A 12,450-nucleotide genomic window follows, 5' to 3' on the forward strand; every position below is an offset into this window, starting at 1 on the left:
CAGGCTGATCCCGACACTAGCACAATGTATCTGGCAGGCTCCAGGACTGGTACATGTGCATAACTGGTGGTTGGGACTGTGCATGCGCCAAACACTGACTTCAATGAACTGCATTGTCTGCAGCCCATAGAAGCCAGGTAAGGCTGCATGAAAGGCAGGAAGTGGATACCCAGAGGAACCATGCTCTCTGCTAATCGCAACGGGATGCGGTCAGGATGCCGCCGGACGGAATCCCGGCGGTCGAAATACCGACGCCGGAATCTCGACCGCCACAATCCCGACCGCCACAATCCCGACATATTCTCCCTCCGTGGGTGTCCACGACACCCATAGAGGGAGAATATAATAGTGTGCCGAGCGTAGCGAGGCACCGTGCCCGCAGCGTGGCGAGCGAAGCGAGCCCGCAAGGGGCTTCGTTCCGCTCACCACCCCTGTCTGGATTGTGTGGTCGAGATTCCGGCGTCGGTATTTCGACCGCCGGGATTCCGACCGGCGGCATTTAGTACTGATCCCATCGCAACCTGTAGTCAATAGAGTTAATCCCCCACTGGGCACTATTACTGTGTGGCTAAATGTGAAAGGGCCACTTCTACTGTGTGGCTAAATGTGTAAGGGGCACTTCTACTGTGTGGTGAAGTGCGTAAGAGGCACTTCTACTGTGTAATTAAGTGTATAAGGGACACTTCTACTGTGTGGCTAAATGTGTAAGGGGCACTTCTACTGTGTGGTTAAGTGCGTAAGAGGCACTTCTACTGTGTGATTAAGTGTATAAGGGACACTTCTACTGTGTGGCTAAATGTGTAAGGGGCATTTCTATGTAGCATAGCATGTAAGGGAAACTACTTCTGTATGGTGTAACGTCACGCTCGGCTGGTTTTGAGGATCCGGCGACTTAGGGTTCGCCTATGGAGGTGATCACCAGGGAATGAAGGAGATAGGGAGGCTGTATATAGTTCCTTCTCATGTGATGAAGAACCAAATATGAACCCAAATAGTCACAAAACGAAAAGGACAAGATAACGGTTTAATGCAGTAACGGTGAAATACAAAGACTGTGGTTTCCCGAACAACTGAGCGAGTGGACTTAGTATGAAGAACTGAAGTCTATGGCTGTGCCTTTAAGGCCAACTGAAGAATACTGAACGGAGCACTTGAAGACTGTGGCTGTGGTTTAGAACGAGGCTGAAGAATAAGGAACTGTAGGCTGGGGCTGTAACTTAAGACGATGCTGAAGGAAACTGAAATGACGAACTGAAGACTGTAGATGTGACTGGAAGACGATGCTGAAGATCACTAAAATTATGAACTGAAGACTGAGGCTGTGACTTGAAGACGATGCTGAAGGACACTGAAATGACGAACTGTGACTTTTCCATCCCAGAGAGTCCGTCTCCGAACCGCAACCCAGGTTGGAACCGCCAGTCACAGCTGGATCAATACTGACAGTGTGTTAGCAGCACTGCTAGTATTCCAGGCATATCTCCTAAATCTACCAATGGGGAATAGTTTTCAATCAGGTGTGACAGGTGTCATTAATAAGTTAACAGGTATTTAACATGGAATACCAGTGCAAACAGCTGTTGACTTAGATCAAAAATTGACTGACTGGCAAAGCTCAAAAAAGGGTTATAAATCAATATTAAAATCATATTAAATATAAAGACTTTTAATACATAGAAACATTATTAAAAAAAGCTAGGGCATCGCTGGTTATTAACACATGTATACATAGAAAATAGATGTCAAATATTCCCGGATCTCCTAGTCATTATTCAACAGCTAAATGGCCAAGTGGTTAGAGCTATGGTTCACCATGCTACAGGTCCCAGGTTTTAAGCATACTCTGTCCGTTCAGCTAGAACATTTATTATAATTTTATTACATGCCTAATATACATCATTTATTCGTTTTATTCTAGTTATAATTTTATTTATTATAAGCATTCCATTATGAATAGTCCTCACAAATTATTGTTATGGGAGATCAGAGGACATTCCAATGCTTGAGTGATTTGTGTATGGCAATATACATATGACTCACAAGCATCACACTGGGTGGTGTCAGGTGCAAAATCATATATATACATATAGCTACGGGTATAGCATGAGAATCACAAATTTGCAAATAGATTAAAGAAACTGTGACTAATGTACTATCCAGCCAAACCTAAACTGGACATTTCGTTCATATGTCACATGCTTGTCTCAGAAATTTCCTACTTACAGAATAAAAAATATTTGGTTCAAAGCGATTTCTTAAATTCAAGGCCCACTCTATATAACTTAATAAAATGGAATAACTGGTACCAATCGCAGTGTACTAAACAGATGTATCGAATAAAAAGATAGTATTGCACACCGAAAACATATAATATTAGTCCCAGGTCATACAATGATAATCCATTCTCATATATTGTCTATATGGAACAAATCCAACAGCTATATTTAAATGTATAATACAGCATCTACATAATAAAGATGAAAGGTGTAGGGAATACCGCACTGACCAATGATACTATGCTACCAGCATAAAACAACCAGAATGTAAACAAGTACCCAGGTAAATTCCTCTTAAAAAGAAAACACAGGCGCATTCGTGGGAAGCGAGCAGGCAGGAAACTTATTTCCCCCGGTAACCATCTACGTCCTTTGCCCACCTGCTCACCCCCATACACAAAGAACAATCAAATAGAAGTAATACCCAAAAGACGGCCCTATGTTTGGAAGGACAGAACTGTCAACTCTCGCTTTGTGACCCCCATACCCAGAGCTCCTGCACTTAACATAAAGAAAACTGAAGGCCCTCTGGTATGCCCAATCAGGTCAGTCCTTTGTAATGCCAGATCTATAAGAAACAAGACTGCAACAATTGCTGACCTTATTGAATCTGCAGATCTAGCCTGTATTACAGAGACCTGGCTAGACGAAAATGCAGCACCTATATTGGAGGCTGCGGTACCAACAAACTACTCTGTCATCCACAACCCAAGACTGGACCGCAGGGGTGGCGGGGTGGCTATCTGCTTCAAAAAAGAACTTAAACTTAGGGTCCACCCTATTGAAATTACTCGCTCATTTGAGTGCATTGCTGCCCAGAGTTCGACAGGATTAGGTTTCAGAGTACTTCTCATCTACCGGCCACCTGGAGATGGAAAGATATTTCTACAAGAAATTGCAGACACTGTTGCTGGCCTGGTTCTGGAACATCAAAGATGGCTCATCCTCGGGGATTTCAATGCATGGGTGGATGATGAGCTCTCACGCCTTGGCCAAGACCTCCTGTGCACAATGAATGGTCTGGGCTTCACACAGATAATTCCCTCTGCCACACATAAAAGTGGTCACACTCTTGATCTTGTCTTTCAGATTGGATTAGAAGTCACTGACCTAAAAATAAACCCAGTCATCTGGTCAGACCACTACTCCCTCTGGTTCTCAGTTGCAACCCCTCAAATAAGATCTCTGCCCGTGGAGTTGACCAGGTACCGTCCAAGGAGGGGTATGACTCCCCAGGCTCTTGCAGCAAATATGGATCTCTCTGCTATACTGGGTGCCTGTGAAGATCCCTGTTCCCTAGTCCGTTATTATAATAGGGATGTTAAGGCTGCAATTGATATTATCGCCCCTGTGCGTATAAGACCTCGTAAACCACATCGTCAAGCTCCATGGTACGACAACAGTGTTAGTGAGCTCAAGAAAAGGGGGCGTAGACTGGAAAGACGATGGAGGAAGACTAACCTAGTGGATGACAAAATAAAACTAATAAAGCATAACGAAGAATATCAATCGACAATCACTCGCAAGAAATCACAGTTCCTGTCAAATGAGATCTCAGCAGCAAACAATAGGCCAGCTCAACTTTTCCGCACAGTGGAGATGCTTTGCAAGCCAGCATGCCTGCAGACTGATGAGACCCTTTCCCAAGCAAGATGCAACGAGTTTGCAAACTTCTTTGCAGATAAAATATCCACCATCCGGGCTGGAATATCCACAGTGCCATCAAAGGAGAGCCAAACTACAAAGCCTGCCAATATAAGCTACCTGCCTTCATGGACCAGCTTTGACCCGGTGGATGTAAAGGACACTGCTGAAATTGCTCGGATTTTGCGTCCCACCACCTGTGGCCTGGACCCAGCCTCAACCAAGCTTCTAATAGGTTGTACGGATATAATCGGTCCTGTCTTTGCAAAAATTGTTCAATGCTCTTTGCAGACAGGCATTTTTCCTGGACCCCTAAAGGAAGCAATTGTTAGACCACTTCTTAAAAAACCTAATTTAGATCCCGACTGCATGTCCAACTACAGACCGGTATCAAACCTTCCTTTCCTAGGAAAGGTTATTGAGAAAGTGGTTGCAAATCAACTGGAAACTCGCCTGACAACCCATGATATTTATGATCCATTTCAATCAGGATTCAGGAGAAGACATAGCACTGAAACAGCCCTGGTGTGTGTGTTAAATGATCTTCTGATGGCAAAAGACAGAGGTGACTGTTCAATATTAATCCTTCTGGATCTCTCGGCAGCATTTGATACCGTGGACCACGGGCTTCTGATTGAGCGACTGATACACTTCTGTGGTCTGGATGGCACAGTCCTAAACTGGTTCAAATCATTTCTCACAGGCAGGTCACAGAGAGTATCATCTGGATTATACTCATCACCACCAGTGCCATTGCCATGTGGTGTCCCACAAGGTTCTACACTATCCCCCATGCTTTTTGCAGTATACATGCTCCCATTGGGCGAAATAATCAGGCGCCATGGCCTGGTCTACCACTGCTATGCAGATGATACACAACAGTACTTGTCCTTTGCTCCGGGCACTGATAACCCAGTAGCAACCCTGAATGGCTGTCTAGCTGAACTACAGGAGTGGATGAGCGCCAGTTGGCTGCGACTGAACCCGGATAAAACAGAGGTCCTTATGATACGACCGCAACATCAAAGGACAAGACTGCAGCATAGCCAACCAACTGGACTTACACTCGGGGATTCAGAATTACAGACCAGTGATCATGTGCGGAATCTTGGCGTTGTCCTGGATGATGGCTTGACACTTAAACATCAGATATCAGCCACAATCAAATCCTCATTCTTTCACCTGAGGAACATAGCCAGAATCAAGCACCTAATTCCCTCAGATGATATGCCAAAAGTCATACATGCATTTGTATCATCTCGATTAGACTACTGTAATGCCCTCTACCTTGGTCTACCAGCAAAAGAATTGCAACGCTTACAGCTGGTGCAAAACACAGCTGCCAGGCTGTTAACCAACCAGCCCCGTTCCAGCCACATAACACCCATCCTCTACTCCCTTCACTGGCTGCCTGTAAGATGGCGAATCCTCTTCAAGATTGGCTTACTGAGTTTCAAAGCATTACATGACCAAGGCCCAAGGTACCTGAAACAGCTTCTGATCCCATACTGCCCCACTCGATTACTGCGATCTGTAGATGAAGGACTTTTAGCAGTACCTAGAATCTACCGTAATTCATCTGGGGGTCGAGCTTTTAGTCATGCGGCTCCGACTCTATGGAACTCACTTCCCAGCACAGTGCGAGAGGCCCCAACTATAGAATCCTTCAAAAGTAGACTCAAGACTTTCCTGTTTACTCAAGCATTTCCATAGTGTCTCTTTTAGTATCTTCATGCTTCTGTATTTTATGAAAAATGTACTTCATTATTTTTCTGTACTATATTATGCTGTGTATCTGTTAAGCGCCTTGAGTCCTATTGGAGAAAGAGCGCTATATAAATAAAATTATTATTATTATTATTATTAATGTTTATATTGGTGGTGCACCCTGAGTCGGTGTTGTACTAAACAATTACACGTGGAGAAAAAGAAGACGCTTGTGTGGGTGCACTCTTAGAATTAGTCAGAAGAAGACTAAAGTGTTGAAAAATTAAAACATAATGATTTATTATTCCATTAATATAATTTTTAACAGTTGATGTGTCCTAAACAAATTTCTACTAAACAAGCAGAATGGTTAAAAACTTCACATAACTGGTCACTCACTTTGATAGTGATGCATATAATGACCCTAAATAGGGGGACCAGATATATGGTATTAGTGGTAAGTGGTGGTTGTCAGAACCCTAAATCAATAAATATTGTGTGAACTCACAGGTGTGCTTACTAGTCAATATCCGAAAATAGTCTTAATAATGGCTAAACATAGGAGTAGAACAATTCCACATATGGAAGAATGAACATCTAGATTAAACGAACCATTGATATCAAGTTTAACAGAACGGCAAAGACAGCCATGCGTATTATTTGCTTGAAAAATTAGAAAGAGATAGTGAATCTGCTGTCAGCGTTAGGCACAGAGCATACCAATCAATCAAACCTCTACTAAATGTGGTCTTCCTAGGGTGTCACCTATCCAAGTACTGACCAAGCCCGACACGGCTTCGCTTCCAAGATCGGACGGAATCGGGCGTTTACAGTGTGGTATGATAGTAGAGTTACCAATACCCTTGTTACTCTGGGATCGCTGATAAGAGTTCACGTGAACAAGGAAAGTTGTGAAAAATAAGTGTTAAAAGAAAAGATAAGGAAATATAGAAAAATTAGTCAGATCTGCTGCCAGCGTTAGGCAAAGGTATAGAAGGTGAAACCACCCATATACCTATGGATCACTGGCGAGAGTCCAGAATAATAGTAAGAAAACTAGATGTGGGTATATTGGGAAGAGTGAATAAACCCATGCAGATAGGTACAAATAAGTGGAGTACAATTACCCAGACAATTCGTGTATAACGCACAATAAATCTATAGGCAATGCAATATGCTGTTGGTTCTAAGGACAAGCCAAATGGCACAAATAAGCATATATATAGCTATTAGTATTGGTCAGAATTATATAGATTGTATAATTAATGTGTGCAACAAATTTTGCTGATAACAGTGTTAAAAAGTCTTATATGCCATATGAGACTGTACAGTACACCAATAGAGCTAAACAATAAACTAATAGTGGATGTGACAAGTAAGCAGTTTTGAATGACAACCTTGTTGTCCAGGTTCCATGACCCTAATATGCATGCTCTCTGCTGATATACTGCTAGAAACCACACCTTAACTAGGTACACATATTGCGGCGTTAACAAAAAAAAGGCTAATAGCCTAGTGATAACGTCAGTTTTGCTATATAAATGTCAAAGCTGCGTTGGAAGTCAATGGGGACAAATTAATTTATGTCATATTGTCCCAATCGAGATGAACCAGTCAGCCATGCCCTGTAATGATTCCCCGCGGTCTGCCGTGGAGAATAGTAGGGCTGGCAATGGCGAGGAAGGCGGAGATCAGCAGAACCCTTGTGCGGCTGGTGCGGCATGAACCTGTGGTCCATATCGGGGGATGACGGTGCTAACTACAGTGGGACTGGCGGAAGATGCATTTCGCCCATACTAGGGCTTGATCACTTACTATTCCGCCTCAATGTAATCCTGGAGCCTTTAACCCGTAGGCGCCGGTTGAGAACCAATCGGTTTTGGTGGTGTGACGGAGTAGTTGCTAGGTAACCGGGATACAAGGTTCTTCCCGGAAATGGTCAAATGCTGATGTAGGTCACGTCACCATGGCAACTCATACTCAGTTACTAGTGCTGACAGGGGAAATCTCAGTATGCCCAGAGAACCATACACAATATAGAAGAAAAAGAGAAACAAAATTAATAAAATAGAAAAATTGTCCTAAATAAAAGTTGTAACATTGGGATGTCTAAAGCTACTAGCAAAAAGCTAACGTATGTATTCTATTAAAATGGGGCTTTCTCTGGGAGATGATGATGAGGAATCAGGTCAGGTAAGTAAAGGAATACATCAGAGAAATATGGTCGGAACTGAACGACACGACAAAGGAATATTAATGCGCCAAATATATGATGTATGTAGCTGATATATCAGAAAACTAAATATCTAAAATCAAATGAGTCATGACTGAGATCCGACTAAATATCGGATTATAGGAATGGAAAATAAGGAATAAGAAAATAAGGGTGATTCTGTAACCGAAATAGAGATAAACATACTATGCTGCCAGGAAAGTTTTTGAAAAAAAAATTATAATAAAAATTATATAAATATTTATAAAAATTATTCAAAATATAGAATAATAATCCAAAAAAAATTAAACATAAAAAGGTGAATGCATGAACTTGTGCAGGTAATTCATGCCGAATAATTACTGGTGCCTATGTCAACATACACGTGACTAATATTGTGTTCAAAGTCAAAATTGCGCCAAGCAAAAGTGTTATTAGTGATGAGCATACACGTGAGAACAGGTATGAAATGACCATAAGGCCAGTAATTAATTCACATTGTAAAAAATGCGGGGAATGGGTGTGCTAATTGGTGAAAGTAAGCACGTGTGGTGTGGTGAAGACAATCTGCCATGGTGAATGAGTGTGATAAAGACAATTGATTCATGGTAAAGTGTGCCAGAGGTCTGACCGGGTGTAGGTGACTATGTGTATGTCACAATATGGGATAATGGAACTGTGGATATGTACATGAGGTCCTGTACCCTAGGAAAAGTGGAGGGGAAAAAATGTGTTGTGGTAAAAAAACTGAAGTGAGTACCAAAATAACACTGCAAATATGTGAAAAACAATCATGTGAATGGTGTACATTACCAGGAAAGGAAAGAAAATAAGATACAGTGGATATAGATGTGTAATGGGACAATGGAGGAGTATGTATGTTGAATATATGACATATGTCCAGATGAAATGTAGTGTATTCTAGGAGAGTGATGTAGAGAAAACAAACACAGAATATGTTGAGTATGTGATGGATGTTGAGATAAAATGTAGTGTATTCAAGGAAGGTGATGTAGAAGAGAACGGGCATGGAAAAGATGGTTGTCTGGGGGTGTCTACAGGCTGAAATCATTATAAAAATGCACTGTAATTAATATAGTCATTCAGACCAGCTGGTTTGAGACCTCCCAACGAAAGGTCCATTCACTTTCTTTCTTAATCAGCTCCTTGCTTAGATCGCCTCCTCTGATTCCTAGACAAATTTTGTCTAGTCCAAAGACTCACATATCATTAGGGGAGTCTTGATGTTTGGCATGGTAATGTCGCGCCACTGATATCAGTTTTTTTGGCTTTAGATAAACCTGAGGAGGCATTGCGGATTGTACACATATGTTCCAGGATTCGTGTTTTGAACTTCCTGGTGGTCATTCCCAAGTATCGTAGGTTACAGCTGCACGTAATGCAGTAAATAACTCCTTGTGTCTCACAATTGAAGAAATGTTTAATAGCAACGTCTTGTCCCATTCTGTCCTGGACAGAATTAGTTTTCCGAATCTGTGGGCAGGCCTTGCACCAGCCACAAGGAAAGGAGCCAGTTACGCTGATGTTTCTAGTGGGCTCTCGAGAAAAATGACTTTGTACTAACAAATCCTTCAGTTTCCTAGACCTACGCCAGCTCATCTGGAGTTTAGAGTCGAGCAGGGGAGACAAATCCATATCTAGATGTAAGATTGGCATGTGTTTCTTAATTGCGTCCCTTAGAGATTGCCATTCAGGACAGAAGGTGCCAACGAATCTGATTTTGGAATTATCATTCTTAGTCCTAAATTTGTCCTGAAAAATGAGGGGTTCCCTCTTCATCTGGAGAACTGCGCGTTGTGCCCGTTTTAATGAGCGATCACTATATCCGCGTGCTGCTAGACGTTTAGACAATTCTTGGCTCTTTTGTTTGAAGGTATTGTCTTCAGAGCAATTACGCCTAAGTCGAAGGATTTCCCCTTTGGGGATATTTTCAATTGTAGGTGGAAAATGGGAACTGGTCTGTAAGAGAATGCTATTGGTAGCTGTTTCCATACGGAAGAGTCCATGGCCAGTGTCCCATTCTGGGTCTTATAGATACTTAAATCCAAGAATGATACTCTCTCCTTGCTGATGGTATGTGTGAGTAGAATATTAAAATTATTAGTGTTGAGTCTTTGGATGAAATCAAGCAAAAGTTTTTCTTCACCATCCCAAATGATGAAGATATCATCGATGTAACGCAGCCAACTCAGAATATGTTGGGTATATTCTTGATTATTTTCATTAAACACAGTTAGTTGTTTCCACCAGCCGAGAAAAAAATGAGCGTAGGTGGGTGCGCAGGCTGCGCCCATAGCAGTTCCCCTAATTTGTAGGAAGAACTGATCATCAAAGGTAAAGACATTTTTATTAAGCACAAAACTCAAGACCTCACAAAGGAATTCAATGAATTCATTTTTCTCTTGCATTTCCAGGAATTCATAAAGGAATTCACAATATCTGTATACAGATAGTTTTTTTAGAGACTCCACACCCCCACTATGTGGGATGTTCGTATAAAGTGAGTCGACGTCACATATCATGTTTACATTGGAAAAGCGGAGACTAAGAGGGGATATGATCAACATCTACAAATATATAAGGGGACAATACACAGAGCTTGCACGGGACGTGTTTTTGGTTAGATCAACACAGAGGACTCGTGGACACTCGCTCAGGTTAGAGGAGAGGAGATTCCGCACAATACGGCGTAAAGGCTTTTTCACGGTAAGGACAATACATGTTTGGAATTCCCTGCCCGAGGGAGTTGTAATGGCGGAATCTGTCAACACCTTTAAGAATGGGTTAGATAAATTCCTAATGGATAAGGATATCCAGGGGTATGGTGCATAGTCATGCATTATAGTTACTATAAATAGGGATAAAATGTAATGGCTGACAGCAGCATCAGTCAGAAACTTTAGTCAAATCATCATGCATAGGAGACCACAAATAGGTTGAACTCGATGGACAATTGTCTTTTTTCAACCTCAGATACTATGTTACTACTATGTTTATTAACATATATCTGGATTTCCATTTTATCTTTTTAATTAAATAAAAAAAATATAAATTTAAAGCTAAACAAGAATCCTTTATTGAAAGGGACTCTAATCCTGTCTATATATCAAAATGTAATTCATGCTCTAAAGAGGTGAAACATATTATAAAGGAAAGACTATAATATTCTTAAAGCATATAAAGTTCTAGCAATGTCCTTAGATGAGAACCCTAAGATAGACTTCAAAAAAGCAAGGAACCTACAGAATTTCCTAGCACCGAGCCACTATAGAGATTAATCAAATGTTAGTGTCAGTAGAGATTTATTACAGAAAAAGGGCTGCTGTAGGTGCGCTCAAATAAACTGTATAACCTGTAAAAATTTTAAAGATAAGAGTGCCTATTTCCACTCCAGTACCTATGATACCAGTTTTGACATAAACAGCCTAATAGACTGTTAGATCTCATATGTTATTTATGTGATCACTTGCAAATGTGGAATACAGTATGTAGGTAGGACTATTCGAACACTGAATACTAGATTTCTGGAGCACAGGAGAAACATTATAAAAGGATTACAATCTCATAGTTTGTCAGCACATATCAAATATAAACATAAAGGTGATATGGAGAGTATCTCAGTGCAAGGTATAGAACATATTAGGATGACTGAAAGAGGAGGGGATAGGTACAAGCTATTATGCAAAAGAGATGCTTTTTGGATTTTTTTCATTAGGGACACTAACTCCGCTAGGTCTAAATGAAAATATTGAAATGAACAATATCTGATCTGTCTGAATACCATATATATGTTAATTCTTGTTACAATCTGTGAATTATGCCGTAAATCATCATATAACCCAGGGTGTGTGTGTAAAATCTTACTGATGGGTATGGGCCCCATAGGATAGCTATGTTTTATGGCTAGGGATCTTTATTATGTAGATACTGTATTATACATTTAAATATAGCTGTTGGATTTGTTCCATATAGACAGTATATGATAATGGAATATCATTGTATGATCTGGGACTAATATTATATGTTTTTGATGTGCAATACTATCTTTTTATTCGATACATCTGTTTAGTACATTGCGATAGTTACCAGTTATTCCATTGTATTAAGTTATATAGAGTGGGCCTTGGATTTAAGAAATCGCTTTGAATTGAATATTTTTTATTCTGTAAGTAGGAAATTTCTGAGACAAGCATGTGACATATGAACGAAATGTCTAGTTTAGGTTTGGCTGGACAGTACATTAGTCACAGTTTGTTTAATCTATTTGCAAATTGTGATCCTCATGCTATACCCATAGCTATATGTATATATATGATTTTGAACCTGACACCACCCAGTGTGATGCTTGTGAATCACAAGTATATTGACCATATACAAATCACTCAAGCATAATTGGAATGTACACTGATCTCCCATAACAATAATTTGTGACGAGTATTCATAGTGGAATGCCCATAATAGATAAAATTATAACTAGAATAAAACTAATAAATAATGTAAATTAGGCATATAATAAAATTATAATAAAGGTTCTAGCTGAACGGACAGAGTGTGCCTCAAACCTGGGACCTGTAGCATGGTGAACCATAG

At 40.7% G+C, this 12,450-nt stretch overlaps 1 pseudogene; it reads right to left on the bottom strand.

Moving 5' to 3' along the window:
- Positions 1-6,359: 6,359 nt before the first annotated feature.
- Positions 6,360-6,478, bottom strand: LOC135052109 (5S ribosomal RNA; annotated as a pseudogene).
- Between the last annotated feature and the right edge of the window lie 5,972 nt (positions 6,479-12,450).

This window comes from Pseudophryne corroboree, chromosome 2 (assembly GCF_028390025.1).
Source record: "Pseudophryne corroboree isolate aPseCor3 chromosome 2, aPseCor3.hap2, whole genome shotgun sequence".
Lineage (NCBI taxonomy): Eukaryota > Metazoa > Chordata > Amphibia > Anura > Myobatrachidae > Pseudophryne > Pseudophryne corroboree.